This window comes from Brachypodium distachyon, chromosome 1 (assembly GCF_000005505.3).
Source record: "Brachypodium distachyon strain Bd21 chromosome 1, Brachypodium_distachyon_v3.0, whole genome shotgun sequence".
NCBI classification, from domain to species: domain Eukaryota; kingdom Viridiplantae; phylum Streptophyta; class Magnoliopsida; order Poales; family Poaceae; genus Brachypodium; species Brachypodium distachyon.
Genome location: NC_016131.3, coordinates 9,725,180 through 9,742,585, shown reverse-complemented (window position 1 = coordinate 9,742,585; position 17,406 = coordinate 9,725,180). Strand labels below are relative to the sequence as shown.

General features: G+C 42.6%; 1 long non-coding RNA gene and 1 pseudogene across 1 annotated transcript; both read left to right on the top strand.

Moving 5' to 3' along the window:
• The first annotated feature begins 9,780 nt into the window (after positions 1 to 9,780).
• Positions 9,781 to 11,146, top strand: LOC100837621 (annotated as a pseudogene).
• A 1,869-nt stretch (positions 11,147 to 13,015) lies between these two features.
• LOC106866274 lies at positions 13,016 to 15,547 on the top strand. The gene is made up of 2 exons (XR_002962568.1): positions 13,016 to 13,494; positions 15,181 to 15,547. It is a non-coding gene; the product is annotated as an uncharacterized LOC106866274 (long non-coding RNA).
• The last annotated feature ends 1,859 nt before the right edge of the window (positions 15,548 to 17,406 follow it).

Genomic DNA, 17,406 nt, shown 5'->3' with positions numbered 1-17,406 from the left:
TCAAGATCCGGCCAACACACCATTAATAAAAATAATCATGGTATTTATCGGAATATATTGAACACCATTCTTCATCAGCTCAAACTTTTGGGGTAAACTGATTAATAGGTACGGATCCATCTTGCATCCTACCGGTCAGGGATATCTATTAATCACACTACCAGGATCACAGAGTATGATGGTGCACAACCATCATAAATAACCCAAAAACCCACGGAAATATAATTCGTGTCGGTCAACCGTCACACAAATGCCGATAGAACTGGCGCGTCGGAGAAAAAAGAATTTGTCACAAATATAATTTCCAGCAGATAGGTCTAACGGTGGCCGACAAAGAAACATTTTGGCATATGGTTTCATCAACTTTTGTTTTGTCGACTCATCCGTCAAAAATAATGACATGAAAATAAATCGTGTTAGTTCACTCGACACGAATATGGTATTTTCTGTAATTCAGTGACCGACAAAAAAATAACAATGCCGTGAGAAAAAAGTGCTTTCTGACGTTGTCATAATTTATATCTATATAAAAAGTACGGACCGTTTCTTTCACCGTCGTCAGTCAAACTTTCCATACTGAAGCAGCAGGAATTATACGGTCAAGATTACGTCAAAGTTATCATTGGGTCAAGATTAATTTGACAAATAAAAAGTCGATATCTAATTAGAACTAGCGTCAGGCAGCCGAACGGGTCACGATACAAATTGCTAATTACCGAGCTGTCAGGCAGCGGCCAGCCGGTTCACGACACATCGCTGCCCAGCCGGTTCACGACACAAATTGCTAATTACCGTTCCGGCTGAGGAGTTGTAGACATCTGCATATGCTGACATCAGCATGACATCAGCACATTAACATACTTCTTTTTGCGAGTTTTTTTCTATTTTGTGAATAGATTAAATTATTTGACCTATTGACAATCAATGTATAGGCTGAGATAAAAAAGAAGCATACTCATGTAGTCCACGTATGTTATGTGATGCATTTACGTGTTGTTTGCACGTACAAATCTTTAGCGGTTCGGCATATTAAATTTTAAATAAAAATAATATGTATGTCAGTATATTGTTACCATAACAACTACGTATGCCAATAAAATAACAAATCTTTATCGGTTCCGCATATTAAATTTCCGTGCAATATAAATTGAACCTACTATGCATAGGCTTTCCCAGGCAAGATGAATTAAGTTGCACGCAAGGGCATATCTTCGAGTTATCATTTTATTTTGTTGTTCCGTTGCAACGCACGGGCATCTCGGCTAGTCAACAAAAAAATATAGACATTCAGGAAAATGGAATTTCATAATTTCGAAGCTACATAAATGAAATAAATAGTTCCAGATCATTTTTTATAGCAAGATATGTATGCACAGCCATTAAATGCATGACATCAACAACACATTGCATTCATCCAAATCAGAACCAATAGAAATCATACACATAGTTTTGTGTCCATACATCATATTACAACTGCTAGGTTCAAGCATCAAAATAAATACTAGATTCATGGGTAGCTAGAAGTTCCACACATCCAAAAGTCAATGGTGACTACACATGACCATTGTTAAAACTCAAGTCACCAAAAAGAAGACATTTTGTGATCTTCTACTCAGTGGGCACGTCCAGCCAGCACTAGCTAGCATCACGATCAGCTTCACGCCAACATGAGCATCATCATTGGCTTTAGATCAGCAACTACATTTTGTTGCACCAAAAAACATCAACTAGATTGACGCATTTGATAAACTAATCCGTGCTTGATCGGTAGTGTCGATCGGCCGGCCGGCACCCGTGGGTTTCATTGTACTAATCCTGATTGACTTTGCGCTCTTTCCCGTAATCATACTCTCCCCACCGCTACAATTTTAATTAGGTCTAAATTAAGTTACTCAAGATGACGTTGTGATTGCGATCGTGTCCAAATGGTACTAGCATTTTCAGTCACAACTTGGAGAATTTTCTGAACCTAGGGGAATAATTTTTATGTTACACGACGAACCAAGGAGCTCCGACAACGATGATACACTTAAGTTCTTAACAGTGCAAATAGGGTGGAGGAATATGGCCTAGGAGAAATTGAAATACTCGGGTTTCATCCTCATAAGGAAATTATTTTCTTAAGTGATTCTGTGAAGACAGGATACGCTTCTCATTTAAAGAGCTCAAAGATTCAAGCCATGGGAAACTTGTACCCAACGCGTTATGAAGATATCACATTTCCAATTGAACATGATATACGGGGATCTTTTCCATACACGCCATGTTGGATGAGAGGGTTCCTGGAAATCTAGCATTAGATGGTCGCCTAGAAAATTTAGCATATATTCATTTCTCTGGATCCCAGTTTTTATAATTTATTAAAAATTGATACTCCTGCTAGACAAATATAATTTCTTATCTTTGTATCTTCTTTTCTGAGTAAATTTCAAAAAACCACACATTTGGGGGTTAGGATTTCATTCGGGCTCAACCGTAGGGGTTTGTAACAGAAAACAGATTAGCGAATTTGACAGCAAAACCGACAAGCCGAGCCCACATGTAAGGTCTTGCATGGAAAAATAATTGCAAATCCATTTATTCAACCAACCTCATGAGTTCTTCTATATTTCCAATCCCTAATCTTTTCTTATTGCTCCTCATGGTTTTCCCCGAATCCCCAATTTCTCTGTTGGCCCGCGTGAACGGTGATTGGCAAGTCGCTTCTCGGCCAGAGGCCGAGCAAGCCACACGACCGCCGCGACACTTCTGCTCATGCTCGTGTTGCCGCACTTCTGCATAACACCATGGAGATCCAGGCGACGGCGCTTCACCACTTCGCTTACGAGGGGCGTGTCCGGTCGTTGTCACTCAAGCCGCCGCCGGACATGATGGCGCAGGTGAACCTGTGCTTTCACGTTCCTGCTCAATTTCATCCGGATGACGGCATGTGCCAGGTCTTTTGGCGATTTGTCTAGAGCTTCGGCAGTGTAGACAACTTCGACCTCAACTTCCAACTGCAGCGTAGCGTAATCACTATCATCTCGACTTGTGCGGCGGCCGCGCTGGCTTCCTCCGAGGAGGAGGACGGCTGGCTTGGATGGCAGCAGTGGGTCCACGGGTCGGCAGCGGCGGGTCCACGAGGTCGGCGGCTCGGGTGGCAGCAGAGGGTCAACGGGGTTGGCAGCCCGCTCTGATGGCAGTGGCGCCCCTGCTATCCGGAGCCCCCGAAGAGCTCGCGCTGGTCGGGGGCCGGGGGGGGGGGGGGGTCTGCAGATCTCCGGGAGCGGGGCAGCGGCCTCTAGGGCCTGGATGCGCACGGTCGAGATCCTCTCCTTCGCCGGCAGGGAGGCAGAGGCCACGGTCTTATGTGTGTGAATATGGAGGAAGCCAGGGATGGGTTGATAAGTGGATTTGCAAGTCAGTTTTGCTGTCAGATTCGTTAATTTTCTGAAAATAATTACCATTGAAGTTGTGATTTTCTGTTACAAACCCCTCGGTTTGTGCTTGAATAGCCTCAAAAGGTGTGGTTTTTTTAAATTTACTTTTCTTTTCTTGTAAGTGAAGTTTGGATGTTTCCCTAGTTTGGTCTCAAAAGATATTTATACATATCATCGGTTTCCCTTTGTCCAATTGTTTTGAGATTGGTGCACTTATTTCAATCTCGTAGGTCGTATTAACACAACATTGAAAGTGTATTACATATGTGTGTAATGGGCGGACGTCTGTGTTGAAATATATTGGACACCCTTCTCCGTCGGCTCGAACTCTTAGTGAACCGAGGTGCATTAAATATGTTATGAGAACCAAAAGGTATCAAGTTCAAGACCCGGCCAACACACCATTAATAAAAACAATGGTATTGATTGAAATATATAAAACACCGTTCTTCATCAGCTCAAACTTTTGGGTAAACAAATTAATAGGAATGAATCCCTCTTGCATCCTACCGATCAGGTTATTGGAAGACTAAGATATTTACAGAGTCTTCTAGTGAATATGAAAAGATTTTAATATTCTAGAAGGCTTGAGAGGTTATATGAAGAGGGATGCTATCTGCCATTGAAGGTCTTAAAAGAAGTTTCGTGAGTAAGTAGGAATTCTCTAGAACTAAGATACTTGTAGAGTATCCTAGAGAATTGTAGTAGAATGTTTAGGATGATGATGATACTTGTCATACATCTCATGGTCTTGTACAACTATAAATATGGTTGCTCTCCCATCCCTTGAGGTGTACCACAACCACCACAACAAGTAATGTATCACTACACAAAGAAGAGAAGTAGGTTGTATGTGTAATACTAGGCTAGCCACTAAAAAAGAATGATATACCAACATTGAGATTTTAAATAAAGTGTTGAGTTCCCACAAGTGTGTTATTTCAAATAGTGTACATGTGCGAACGTCCTCAAGAGTGGGTGTTACGGTCCCCGCCGAAATCTCTACACATGCAATGAATGATTTTGATCCTATTGTACCTTACTCTACCATGTTGCCGTTTGGGCAAACCTACGCAAATCTCTTAGGTCACGGAAAAACACGTACTTCCTCCGTCCCAAAAAGAATGTCTGGAATTTGTTTAAATTTGGATATATCTAGACACTAAAACATGTCTAGATGCATCCATATTTTGAAAATTTTGCGACATCCTTTTTAGGACGGAGGGAGTATCGATATTTATAAAGTATCTTTGGGAAGGGCTTCGGCTTTATATATGCATTTAAAATCCTCTCCGAATGTTGCCATTTGGGAAAACCTACGCAAACCTCTTACGTCACGTAAAAACACATAATGATATTTATGAAGTACCTTTGTGAAGAGCTCCAGCTTTATATGCATTCGAAATCCTCTCCAAATACAATCATCGGACAACCAATTTTGCAGACTTGAAATCGGCATTGGTCAGGTTTTGTGTTATGATTTCAGAAGGCATTACTTCTATGGTCAGATTGAGATCAAATTGGAAAAATGAGACTAGGTTATTTCGTGCTCTGAGAGCTGTTGTCACGGTCGATTGTAGAGTTTGACAAAACTTACAAATGGGATAGTAAGTTCAATGCCGAATTGAAAAAGATAGGAGTTACTAATGTCTTGCAAAATCTCGACATAATTGCTTATATAAGAAATGATGCACTGTAGTTTATGATACTTACCATTAAATATGTTTTCAATTGTTGTATGAGTTGTGGTACATGTGATATGTTCAGTTATAAAAAAAAATATCGTCATTATTGTTTGAGCAGAAGGAAGGTGTCTATACTTCTTTTTTTAGGGTGAAAGGTGTCTATACTTTTGTTTGTGTTTATAGTTACGCGGCTTTGGCATCTCTGCAACACTCACTTCTCAGACCGTGAGCCTAGTAGGGGGCTCATCCCTATCTTGCCGGAGCCGAAAGTGCTTCTGATTGTGCGTGTTAGACTCCCTCGTCCATGGCTCCATGCGTGAAATCACGATTCCAATAGTCCAACTTCTTGGGGAGGTCACGGAGGTGGATGTGAAAAGATAAGAGTCCTGTAGCAGTCTAAGTTGGCGAGGCGGCTCATCACTCGTTTTTTAGTGCAATCACACGGCCTTCATTAATCAATTACCATAGGAATACAGGCATCCTTCCAAGACTGGATAAGCCAACTGAATCGCCCATGCTGACGAGGAGCTCTTCACAATATCATGAGCATCCAAGTTTGAAGATCTATTCTTATGAATAAATGAAACATCTAAAAAGTCTTTACCGCGAACTACCATCTCGGGTTAAATAGCGTCGTGGCTGCATTGATTACCCTCAAGAATACCCTTGATAACAGCTTGAGCATCAGACGACACACGAACTCGTCGGATAGTCAAATCTTTAGTCAATGCCAAAGCTTCGCATCATGGACATGGAAGAGCTTCCAATCTGTGATGATTCCGTCTCAACAAGACACCAACTTAATTTTTTTAGTGCAACGATTTGGCTTTATTGATTAAAAAAGAAAGTGCAAGATACCGATACAAATAGACCAAACACAGACCAAACACAACGAAGACACAATAAAAGTTATATTATAGTCCCTCGAAATCAATTTCTCTAGATCCATCATTCGCATCTTAACGTTTCTCCACGTATTCGGTGATAGAATTGCAAAATATCATACTTGCACAAGCTGAACTAACCAAATAGGTTTTGAAAAGCCAGAGGGGTCGCCCACCTCAGACAGTGAGAGCCTAAAATCATTGAACACGCGGTTACCTGAAACATGGCCCTTGCAAGACAAACTTTGAAATCGCTGCTCCGTTGGTGAATCAACAAGTAAAAAGAGCAAAAAGCCAAAAACATGAAAAGATGTGCTGAGAGAACCATTGCTTCCATGAAATAAGTTGCAACACCTAGACCAGGACGAGGACGGATTTAGGGTACCAATCTTCTAAACGATGATGTCTCCATCCCAAGATGCTACCACGAAAAACACACAAACCTAAGTACCTAACATAAAAGATAATAAAACTTAGGTGTCAGACATTGATTCGTGATTTCCTCTATCTCTCATCATCAAAATCGGTTGTAAAAAACGTGGGAAACCGTCTGAGATTTTGAAACTTCCATAAAAAACGGCAGCGGCTGGGGTTTTTCTTGCCTGCTCTTGCACGCAACGCTATGGTATCTTTTTTTTAGAAGAAAACAACTACGGTATCATTACGGGAGCAGCACAATACTACTCCCTCCGATAATAAATTCTTGCTGTTGTTTTACTTCAAACTAGCAAAAGACCCGTGCGTTGCTACGGAACAACAGAAAATTGTATCAAAAAATCAAATTAATGTTGACGTGTTTCATGAGCACATATGTATATAACTATTATAATATGTTTATTTTCGTAGGCTATACTTTGCTCTCTTTCTCTTTTGCACATGTCTTATTTTTATATCCCGTGTAAAGATAAAGTGACACATGCTCAAGTCTTTTGATTTCTACCTCCAGGTTATCATTGTTCTCACATACACCATACTTGAAAAGTCATGTGTGAGCGTTTTTCAACTTTTTTGTTGAATTCATGAAGTGATTCTCAATATAATCATGAATAATGAAAAACATGTAGCAATGATAACGTTTATCACTCTCGACCTCCCGTGTGGTGATGATTTAAACAGTAAGCATCGGTATATCAATCAAGACAACAAACAGCAGCAGCAACACATAAAGCAAGCGGCAATATAAATTTTTGCTTAATGGATCCTTGCCCTGCTCTCCTATTACTCCTACTCCGTACTTTATTTCTCAAATCCTTTCTTCCAATTTCTCTCGCTCTCCCTCTGACTATCCTCTCCATTCACCCGGAGTGCAAACTCCTCTTCTTCCCGTCCCGATTCATCCCGTCACCGAACATTGTGCCACCATGCGCGGCCCCCCGCTTGTGCGCACCGCCTCCGCCCGTAGATTTCTGCCGCCCATCCACTCCCGTGCGCTGCCTGCTACCACTTGCCGCCCGGTACGCCTGTGCGCCGCCCGCCTGCGCCTCTCTCGCAACCTTGTCCGCCCGCGCGCTGCCCACACATCGCGTCTGGCCACTGCTCGCCGTCAAAGTCTCGTGGGGAGCCACCAGCACGCACGAGCCGGTGGAGGCGGCGGTCGGGGCGCACGACGGAGCCGCTTGTCCGCAGCCGCCTTCCGCACATGTATGCCGCTGGTGCGCACGAGCTGGTGGAGGCGGCCAAGAGGGGTGGCAGGCGTTGGCGAGATCCGGATTGGCAGGCGGGTGGGGGTGAGATTCGTAGGAGAGGAGGAGCGAGGAGGGCTCTGCTTTTTCTTTCTTTCTTTTTTGGGCGGTACATGTTTTTTCTGCGCTTGAGTACCGTGGGAGCCGAGATTAAAAGGCGCGTGGGGACAGCGGTGCCAGATTCATAATTTCGGTAAAGTGATGTACCGCGACGCCCTGATCATCATCACACTCTAATTTAATATATTGATATAGATTTGAAAACAACAACAATAATTTAAGATTGGTGGAATATCATTTTGTTGGGCCCAGCTTCCCGGCCCAAGTCTCCCTACCGATCGACCCAAGGGCGCTCGGTTTTCTCAGATAAAAGAAAAAGAAAAACCAAGTGCGCTCGGTTCTCCGACCTCCGCTCCTTACACGCCGGAACCAGTTTCTTCTCCGGTTCTCCGCCACCTCCCCTGCAGCTGCTGACTCCCGCTCTATGTCCTTCATCCCTGGTGCCTTACTGGTTGTAGCGCGGTAGCGCCACGGCCGCAATCTCCCGGAGGGCCGAATCGCTCCTCACCCACCGGACCAATTTATTCACTCGATTGCCGGCGTACGGTGGCGCTACAGTGTCCAGTCGGCCGCTCCGGCTCGGCTCTCGCGCAATCTCCTGCGCGCCTGGCCACGCCGACACCTCTATGATCCACCCTGCCGCCGCTTCTGCTCCGTGTACTGGAGTTCGCGAGGTCCGTCTGTTGTCTCCTCACTCTCGATTACATTGGCATTTTTATTTGTAGCACGATAGCAATTGCTTTTCTATCGCGCTAGTTTTGTTTACTGCTCTCTCCGTCCCGAAATAACTGACGTGAATTTGTATAGGTTCTTATACAAATCGACATCACTTATTTTGGGACGGAGGGAGTATGTTTTATTTAGGATTGTTAGAGCAACTCAACTTATTTCCTACTCCCTCCGTTCCATAATTCTTGTCTCAAATTTGCTCAAAAATGGATGTATCTATTCCTAAAAAGTGTCTAGATACATGTAAGATTTCGACAAGAATTATGGAACGGAGGGAGTAAATTTTATTCTCTACTTCTGCATATAGGAACCACACAAAGGATTCAGTTCTCTGTTTCTCTTTGCGTTCCAACCTTCCCTGCATCTCACTATTTATTCTCATTGCTTAACTATTTTATTACTATCTTGTACAGTTGTACTAACTACTAAAACACATTCGTTTTCCAAGTTTTATATAGAGAAACACATGAAAGTATCAAGGAAAACCTTCACTACCTCAGTTGATCTAGTTTTGCTAGACTTCATGCCAATGTTTTTAGATAAAGCTTTGTCAATGCCAAGTAACATGTTAGGATTGGAAGTGATTAAGCATAGGGAACATGAGTTTGAGCGTTGTGAGATAGAAAATCTTTTTTCAAAGGTGGTTCTGAGATAGAAATTATCTGTTTGGTTTGTGGAACATGAAATGAAAAGGAGTTGGACATCAGAGTCTTTTGTCCAACTCACACCGTTTTAATAACTGAGGAGAGGTGGGAGTTGAGGGAAAAATTCAATGGTAACTTATGGTATCCTTTCTAAGCTACTGATTTCCCACCAACCAAAAAAAAGGCGAGACTATCCCTCTTAAATTTTCATGAGTAATTTGAACTTAAAAACAGTTTCCTCACCAAATGTATGTTTTCCTTTCTAATATTGACAAGCACACTGTAAATGAAATTAGTTTCACCGCGTGCCCCAGTCTCTTAAATAAGCACCCATGTCTTTGCTCTCTGTCTGGATCATTTCCAATCTCTCTCCCTCTCCCTCCACCGATTCCCCTACTCCCCCCATCCATAATAGTGGTGTGCACGCATTGTGAAATTTATCTTTGGTTATCAATTACATCATTAATATGTGGGTTTCATGGCATAAAAACTACTAGCCAAAATTCCCGTGCGTTGCAATGGAGCAACGAAAAAAATGATACTCCCTCTGATACATAAAAAGTGTCGCCCATTTTGTATTAAGTTAGTACAAATTTTGTACTAAGTGGACTTTCTATTGATCAGAGGGAGTGCAATAATATACATGCATCAAAACATTCTCGCTTTGGTCTTGATCGCGTAGAGGGAGGAGCGTGGTGTGGTTCTGTTTTTGTTCCATTCCCCGAATTCTCCCCTTGGTACAACTGAAGGCTATGTCCTCATTCTCGGCTCGTCATGGGCGACGACCGGAGAAGAAGCTTTATCACCGAGCCTGGCCTCGGCAAGACCATGGACCTCCAAAAGAAGCCTGCCCTCCTCATTCGTCTCCGCATGCTCATCCTGGCTCAAAAGACAGGTTCGCTACTGGTATGAGACCTTAAAGGGGTTGGCTTTGTCCAGAAATGGAACTTTGCATCACTTATCAGCGCCACCCCAATGTCTTCCACGTCTCTGGTGGTCGTGCATCACGAAAGCCTATTGCTGTCACACTTACTGAGAAGGCCAAAAGTATTTCCAGTGAAGAGCTGCAAGCACAAAAGCTAATGGAGCCAATCTTGGCAAGGAATCTTAGGAAGTTGCTAATGATGTCGATGGACAGCCAGATCCCTGTAGAGAAGATTCAGCTCGTCCAATCTGAATTGGGTTTACCTAATAACTTCAAGAATAACTTTGTTCCTAGTACCCTGATTTTTTTTCAATTCGTGATGTACGAGGATTGGACCATCTGTGTTTGGAGTTTTGGGATTCTTCACTAGCAGTCACAGCACGAGAAGGAAAATTGAATTTGGATGACTTTCAGATGCGCTACAGTGGGATTCCTAAACATGGAAATATACAAGGTCCTTTTGCTTTCAAGTTAAAGTATCCAGGAGCATTTAGACCCAACAGGAAGTACCTTGAAGAGGTGGTCTGGTGGCAGAAAATGGCATTTCCTTCACCATATTTGAATGCTAGGTGAGTAGAACTTGCAACTCCACAGGCTCGGAAGCGATCTATTGCTGTTCTACATGAGATTTTGAGCTTGACAATGCAGAAACGACTGACATGACATCTGATAAGCTAGAAGTCTTCCACAATGAGTACAGGCTGCCGTGCAAAGCTGCTTCTTTGTTTAGTAAAAAATCATGGGATTTTCTACATAAATAACAAGGGAGCAAGAAGCACTGTCTTCCTCAAGGAGGCCTATGATGGCACAAACCTTATTGAGAAGTGTCCTCTGTTGAAGTTCCATGATCAATTTTCATCTTTAATTGGCCGACCATGCTCCGACACAAACAATCCATTGGCAGTACAGTTGCAGTATTGCTTTACAGTTGGTGTGGCTGGCGGATGTAATTTCCTTAGTTGATGCTCAGCTTTGGTATATAGGGGTTGGTATGTGTTAGGTTTAGGTATTTTCCCAGAGGATTAACTCCAGTTATGTAGCTTATAATTCCAAAGAGGAAGTTATAGCGTCAATTTACCATTATGCTAATATACTTTAATGTTGAGTTACTTCTCTTACTTGGATGGCTTCCTGACCATTTCTCATAGATTCAGTCAGATATTCGTTTATTTGAAACTGCATTATTGACTTGGTCTCATGTGATTCTCCTTACAGAAGGAGGTTATTATAGGCAGCTACATACATAGACTTAATGCTGGAGATAGTATTGTTCATTTTAGTCAGAGTAGGGCAGCATAACTCATTGACATTTGTACTAATTTGATGTTTCCGTACATCATTTGATTTTAGCCTGAACTTATAAATGTATTGTGTTTCAGATGATTGAGGTTGGACCTTGATTAGTTATGAACAAGTTTTTTCACATCATTGTGTGCCAGATGTCAGATATTTTGCTTACATAGATTAAAAATGCAGGAAGAACATGAAATGGTGATTTCCTACAGACTTGTCGTTCTTGTGGAGCAACAAATATGAGTATCCCACGCTGATGCTGTACATGCAAAATATGATGGCTTGTGCTACAATAATGGGCATCAGTTATTCCCAACATGTGCTCAACCATGTCTTTGCACTGTTATTTATAATTTTCTTTGTTTCCAGGTAATAATTATCTCCATGGTTATTTGGTACCTATCTTGAGTTTTTATCAGAGTGTAAAATGATGTAGTACTTATTTGATATTTCACATGACAATCATGATTTGAAACAAAATGTGAGTCATCTTAGTTAGTTGCAGCTTATGTACATAACTTTGTTAGATGAACTTATGTACATAAGTTTAGTTTCAACTTCAACTATAATTGTGTTGCATTAGCACATTCATCATATGCTCTATGGCACACTTATGGGAGGATCAGGCCTATTCAGTGCTCCATGTCGCTGGTCGTGTTGCCCTACTCTGTTGTTTCTATAGTATTCAGGTTATTTCAAATTGCATTGACCCCGTAGTATACCGACATTCCATCTGGTCTGGTACAGAAGGTCTGTTTCGTTGTTGTGTGTTTCTGAACTGTTATTGCAGCTCGAGCTGCAGGTTTCTACTATATGATCAACCGTGTAATGCACATAATCTAGGTGCAAGCACCTTCTTTCCTGGCATTCTGCTACTTCTGTGCTCAGTGTTTTATATGGAACAACAATGACGGACAGGTATTTTAATACAAAACTGTCAACTAGGATTACTAGTGGTTTGATCTATTCTGTGTAGATGGTTCTGGTGTTCTCCGGCCTCATTCATAGATTCTTCCTTATCAAAGGCCTTCTAAGGTTTACACTGATAGCTACAGCCTGTGAATTTGAACAGTCACCACACCTTTTTTTTTTGCTACAGTACCCTAGAATTTTTGGCTACAGATTACCCTAGATTTGTTAAGCAAGACTTGGGCACGTTAGGTTATGGTCCCTGTTTCACATATTTTTGTAATCTATGTTCGAAATTGTTGAGCAGAGGGACCTCACAGAGGGTCAACTGTAAGCACTAATGGACAGCCAATTACCACACAATCTATATCCAGCAGGGACAGGTATGCAGCAAGCTAACAACAATTTTTTTTTCTCATTAATGTCCTAGTTCCAACATAGCAATCCAGTAGCCAAGATCAGTCTTGTAGCATGTGTTTGATGCTTTTAGATTATTCTCTGGCAAATGTTTAGTACTAATGTTGTTTTTGTGGCTTTGTGTCAAAATCAATATGCTGTGGAGTTGTCAAGGACAGAGACATTGCAATGTAAGTGCTTTGACAGATTGAGGGCTGAATAATGGCATCTTCGTAAAGCCTGTAGGTTGGTCGCTTGGTTCTCAATAATGACTGGTGAAATTGGGCAACACTGCTTGCTGTTGATCTCGGACCAGATTCTAGACATTGGGGGCTTTACCAATTGTTATGCCGATTCCTGCAACAGGCTATTCATCAGCACAGGTTTGGATCCCTTTCAAACATTGCGAGTATGTTCTGATATTCCTGCATTGAAGTGGTTGTCGACATAGAAATTCTTGGTGGGGGATGCATCGATACTTAACTGCAACGCTAAACTAAGCTCTCAGTGGAGTCCACTGAAATAATCAGATGAACATATGCTAAGTTAAGATCAAGCGACAATGCATGGTGCAGACACATGCCGGTGAAATGAGACCAACTGGCTGCTGCTCATTGTGCCGCTCAATTATAAACCCTGAAAGTGAAGAGCATGAATGGGTGCAGTGATTGAGACTAGATTCTGCAGACACTAAGAGAGCACCTATGAGGCTATGATAGTGGCCACGAGCCTGGTCAGGTGCACTGAAAGCTAGATTTGGATGGGCGTTAGTGGCTATTAGTTTAGGAAGGCCTACCCAGAAAAGTCATGGAAATACAATGGATGGAGACTAGAGGCCCTTTTCTGATCCTTTTTGCTTCTTCTCCTGGTAAGCATTTATCCCTCCTCCTCTGCAATAGCCTTTTCAAACGATGTTACTTCCACAACATCCAATGTGATCCTTGCATTGGCATGTCGTAATTTTTTTTAGCTCTATTATTGGCATCCAATAGCGCATGCTTTTCTTTGCCCTCCAGTCACCTTCGGCTTCTATTGACCCATCTTGATTTCCAATTGATGCATCTTTCTTGTACACCAGTCTTTGCCTCTCTGTCCTTGTCCTTGAGTAGCATTACCTGTTCCATAAACAACTTTTTTGTGTGGCTTGGGGTGCCTTTTTAAGTTGGCAACTTCCACAAAATCCATGAGTTGTGACTGCTTCAGGAACCGGCTTGCTTGCTTAGTGTTGGTGTCCCTTTCTCCGGACCCTGCCTTGACTTTAGGAGGCTACCATTATCTTTACTTGTCTTTCACTTTGATTCTCATAGTTACCACTGGATTTGGACCTAAATCTTATTTTATCTATCGAATTAGGTAGAGTTTTAGTTTCTTGCAGCTTATTTCTTCGATGGCATCATTGGTCTCTTCATTTATGATGAACTAGCACGATGGCCGTGCATCTGCACGGCTAGATTTACTTTAAATATATTTTCATATTTTGTATTACTATTTATCTGTTGATTATGTGCACTGTGATCCACTATTGTTTGTTTTTATTGGGCACTATATTGATAATTAAACACAATTTGATCTAGCCAAGTATCAATTATCAAGCTAGGAGTGTAGCATATATATGGTGGTGCATGCGCAAACGTGAGAAGGTAGAGTTCCTATGTAGGAGTACTTCCTCCTGCATGGAAATTCATCTGGCATTCTACTTGTCCGATAGATTATATGTAGATGGCTGTGTGTGTGTGTGTTTTTTTGCGAAGAGCAGATGGATGTGTTACCAGAAGTTATGTAACAATTGAATTTAAATCACAGCCGTTATAATTTATATCTATGGATATAGATATTTCAGCATGTGTGAACTGGTGGCTTGTTGTCCTTTTTAATTATATAACAGATGTCTCCGTTGCTTCTTAACTTTTACATTGGGTGTCTTTTACCTTTTCTACTCTTGGGTATAGTAGGTTTTCAAACTTTAGATAAAGTTGGCAATGAGAAGGTCCTGTGAATTCTGCTGTTCGACTTCTCTTTGATGGTCAGGCGTCACAATTAGAGTGGCCAGTCCATACCTCCCCTGTTTCGGTCATCATCTTCCCGGTGTCTATCCATTAGGAGGAGAAATCACCCCGTTTAGGTTGTGTAACAATCTCTATTGCTTGCTTGAATGAGCAAATTGGTGCTTAGCAAGCAATGAATCCTGAATTGGAACATCAGAACGACCTGGTCAGCTATCACCATCCCTCGTTCTGGACAAATGTTTGGACGGTCTATCAGCATCATGCTGGAGTCTCATCTCTTCCTACTACTCCATAGTCTCTACTCTAGCAGCAAATTATTTTTATAATTGTCTCATCTGAACTTCTGAAGAAAATAATGTGTGCCTGGGTATATCCGTCTGGAGGTATAGTGGTACATCCATCGTGGCGTAGCCGTGTGCAAATTAGTTGGTTCAGATTTCGCAATCTCGGCATGTACTGAGTCTGTCTGTCCCTATGCATCCAATTCCTTGTTCCCGTTCTGTTTGCAAGTCTCCCTGATCTTTCTTTATCTGTGTCATGTCTGTCAGGTAAAGACGTACTGGAGGAAGATTATTCGAGCCCAATACTCAAGAAATGATTTTATTCCACGTCAATCAGAATTGCCCGTGCCATGCTTAGCTCACCACCAAACCCACAAGCCATGTCAATCAGTTCAGTTCCATTCTGTGCACATTTTGTAGGGGAACCCTTTCTTCAACTCTATGCTATATAATTATATTTTCGACTCTAGCCTATAAAGAAAATAGCATTGTTATACCACCCATGGATTATGGTTGCCAAACAATGTTTTGGTGAGGTAACGTGCAGTTTGGATGGTCATAAACTTGCATAGATGAATATAGTACAGTGCAAGGCCACCTTTTGTTAAATCTGAAACAGCTCTTGTCGGTTTTAGCTTGGTTTCGTTGTTGGGACAAGAAGGTGATGACCACCCGTAATGCTCTACCATTAACCGCTAACTACCATTTGCCATCTAACAACGACTTGTGCAAAGCTGCACTGCGGTTCTTGTCCGGTCGCTGGTCGATGAAAGCCACACCTGCATCTTTCTGCCAACGAAAAATTCTCGGAACTGTTTGCGTTTTGTTGCCATGCGTTTGGTCTCTCTCCATCTTTCTGCTACTTTGACATGAATGAATCTACCTCTCTCTTCTTTTTTCTGGAGGCAGTCCTCTTATCCTGCAAGGCCCGTTGTCATGGCCGTGCTAAAACACTGGCCGGTAGCATTCACCGATGTGGCATCTATAGTCCATTTCCAGGGTTATTTCGTGTGCCTGCTGCGACAATTTGTGGTGCTCGGTCAGAAGAAGAAGATAAACACTAAACAGAGGGCGATGATGGATGGAGACCGACTGTTGACGGAGGAGGCGTGTGTGGTTGCGCCGTGCACTGCATGCATGTCTGTCTGTCTATCTATCCACACGGCATGATGCATGTAATGTATGTGCAGTACAATACGACAATACGAGTCATATTCGTCGTGTATTTCAATCTTTCTTTTCTCTGTACGTGTTGTGACTCCGAGCCTGACGCGAACGGTAGGCGGCACCCCGCTGCCTCTTTCGGCAGCACCACAACGCAAGCGTTTCTTTCTTGGCTTTTGCGAGGGTTGCAGCACGGCCGCTGCCCCGTACGTACTCATGCGGCTGCCGTGTTGTGACATTACCTACATGGCTACAGGTAAATCCAAATGTGGATGCTACGCTATTTTCGTCCGCATGAGGCTGCAGGAAGCAACAAAGCTCATGAGGTCTGCTGCTGCTCTGGACTCCGGACCGCTGATTGCGATCTCAGCAGTCAGCACCACATACCTAAGATGGTCCCTCCTCCCTCTTGGATAAAGTGATAAACAGTCGAGAGAATTGCAAAAAAGTATGTGTCTACAACTATGTGTTTATTTCGTGGGAATAGATGCTAGCTCCAAATCTAGAGTGTGACTTCTGGTCGCAAGGACTCCGGGGGCCGTTTAAAAGTGGGGATTTTTCTCCTTCTTGTTGTTGCTGTCGGAAATTGAGTGAAATTCTGCGCTTCGTTCCAAAGGCCTCGTTTGAAGCTGGGGAAACTTTTTCCAACCTGCTAGGCTACTACAGAAGGAAATGAACCGAGTCGCGTGAAGTTTCTGCATTCCACTTGATAGATGGCCTCAGAGATGTACTGTTTGACTGATACAGTGTGCAATCTAGTTACAGTGTGCCCGCCGACGGACACGCGTCGTCCCAGTGTACAGCTTCTGCAGAGACGGCGGCACTCTATTGTCGTCAACAGGCCATGCATGGTGGCCAGGTCAGCTAGCTCAGGATATGGATCATAGTACAACCTTAGCCCTGAAACGCATCACGTACTCCTGGCCAAAGGGTTCCCAACTCGCGCCTTTTTTTTTTGTTGCGCTGGTCTCGCGCCTATTTTTTGTTTGTGGAACCAAAGCATCTGATCTAGGGGAGACAACAACAGGAAAAGAAAAAAAGAGGAGGGAACTGAAAATGATGGAAGAAGTAAAGATGGTGGTAGCAAGACCCGAGGATGAGGTGATTCTCACCAAATGGAGGGGTTGGAAGAACGAACGGATGGCGTAGTCATCGTTTGTACCAAAAGGGGCAGCTAGCCACCCATCCAACTCACAAGTTGGATTTGCATTTGGGTTTCTTTTCAAGTGGGAGTGTATGTGTGATCAGGACAAGAATATGTCTCTGTTTGATGCCAAATTGCGCCTTAGATGTGGGAAGCATGCACGAGCGCAAACAATAATACTGGTA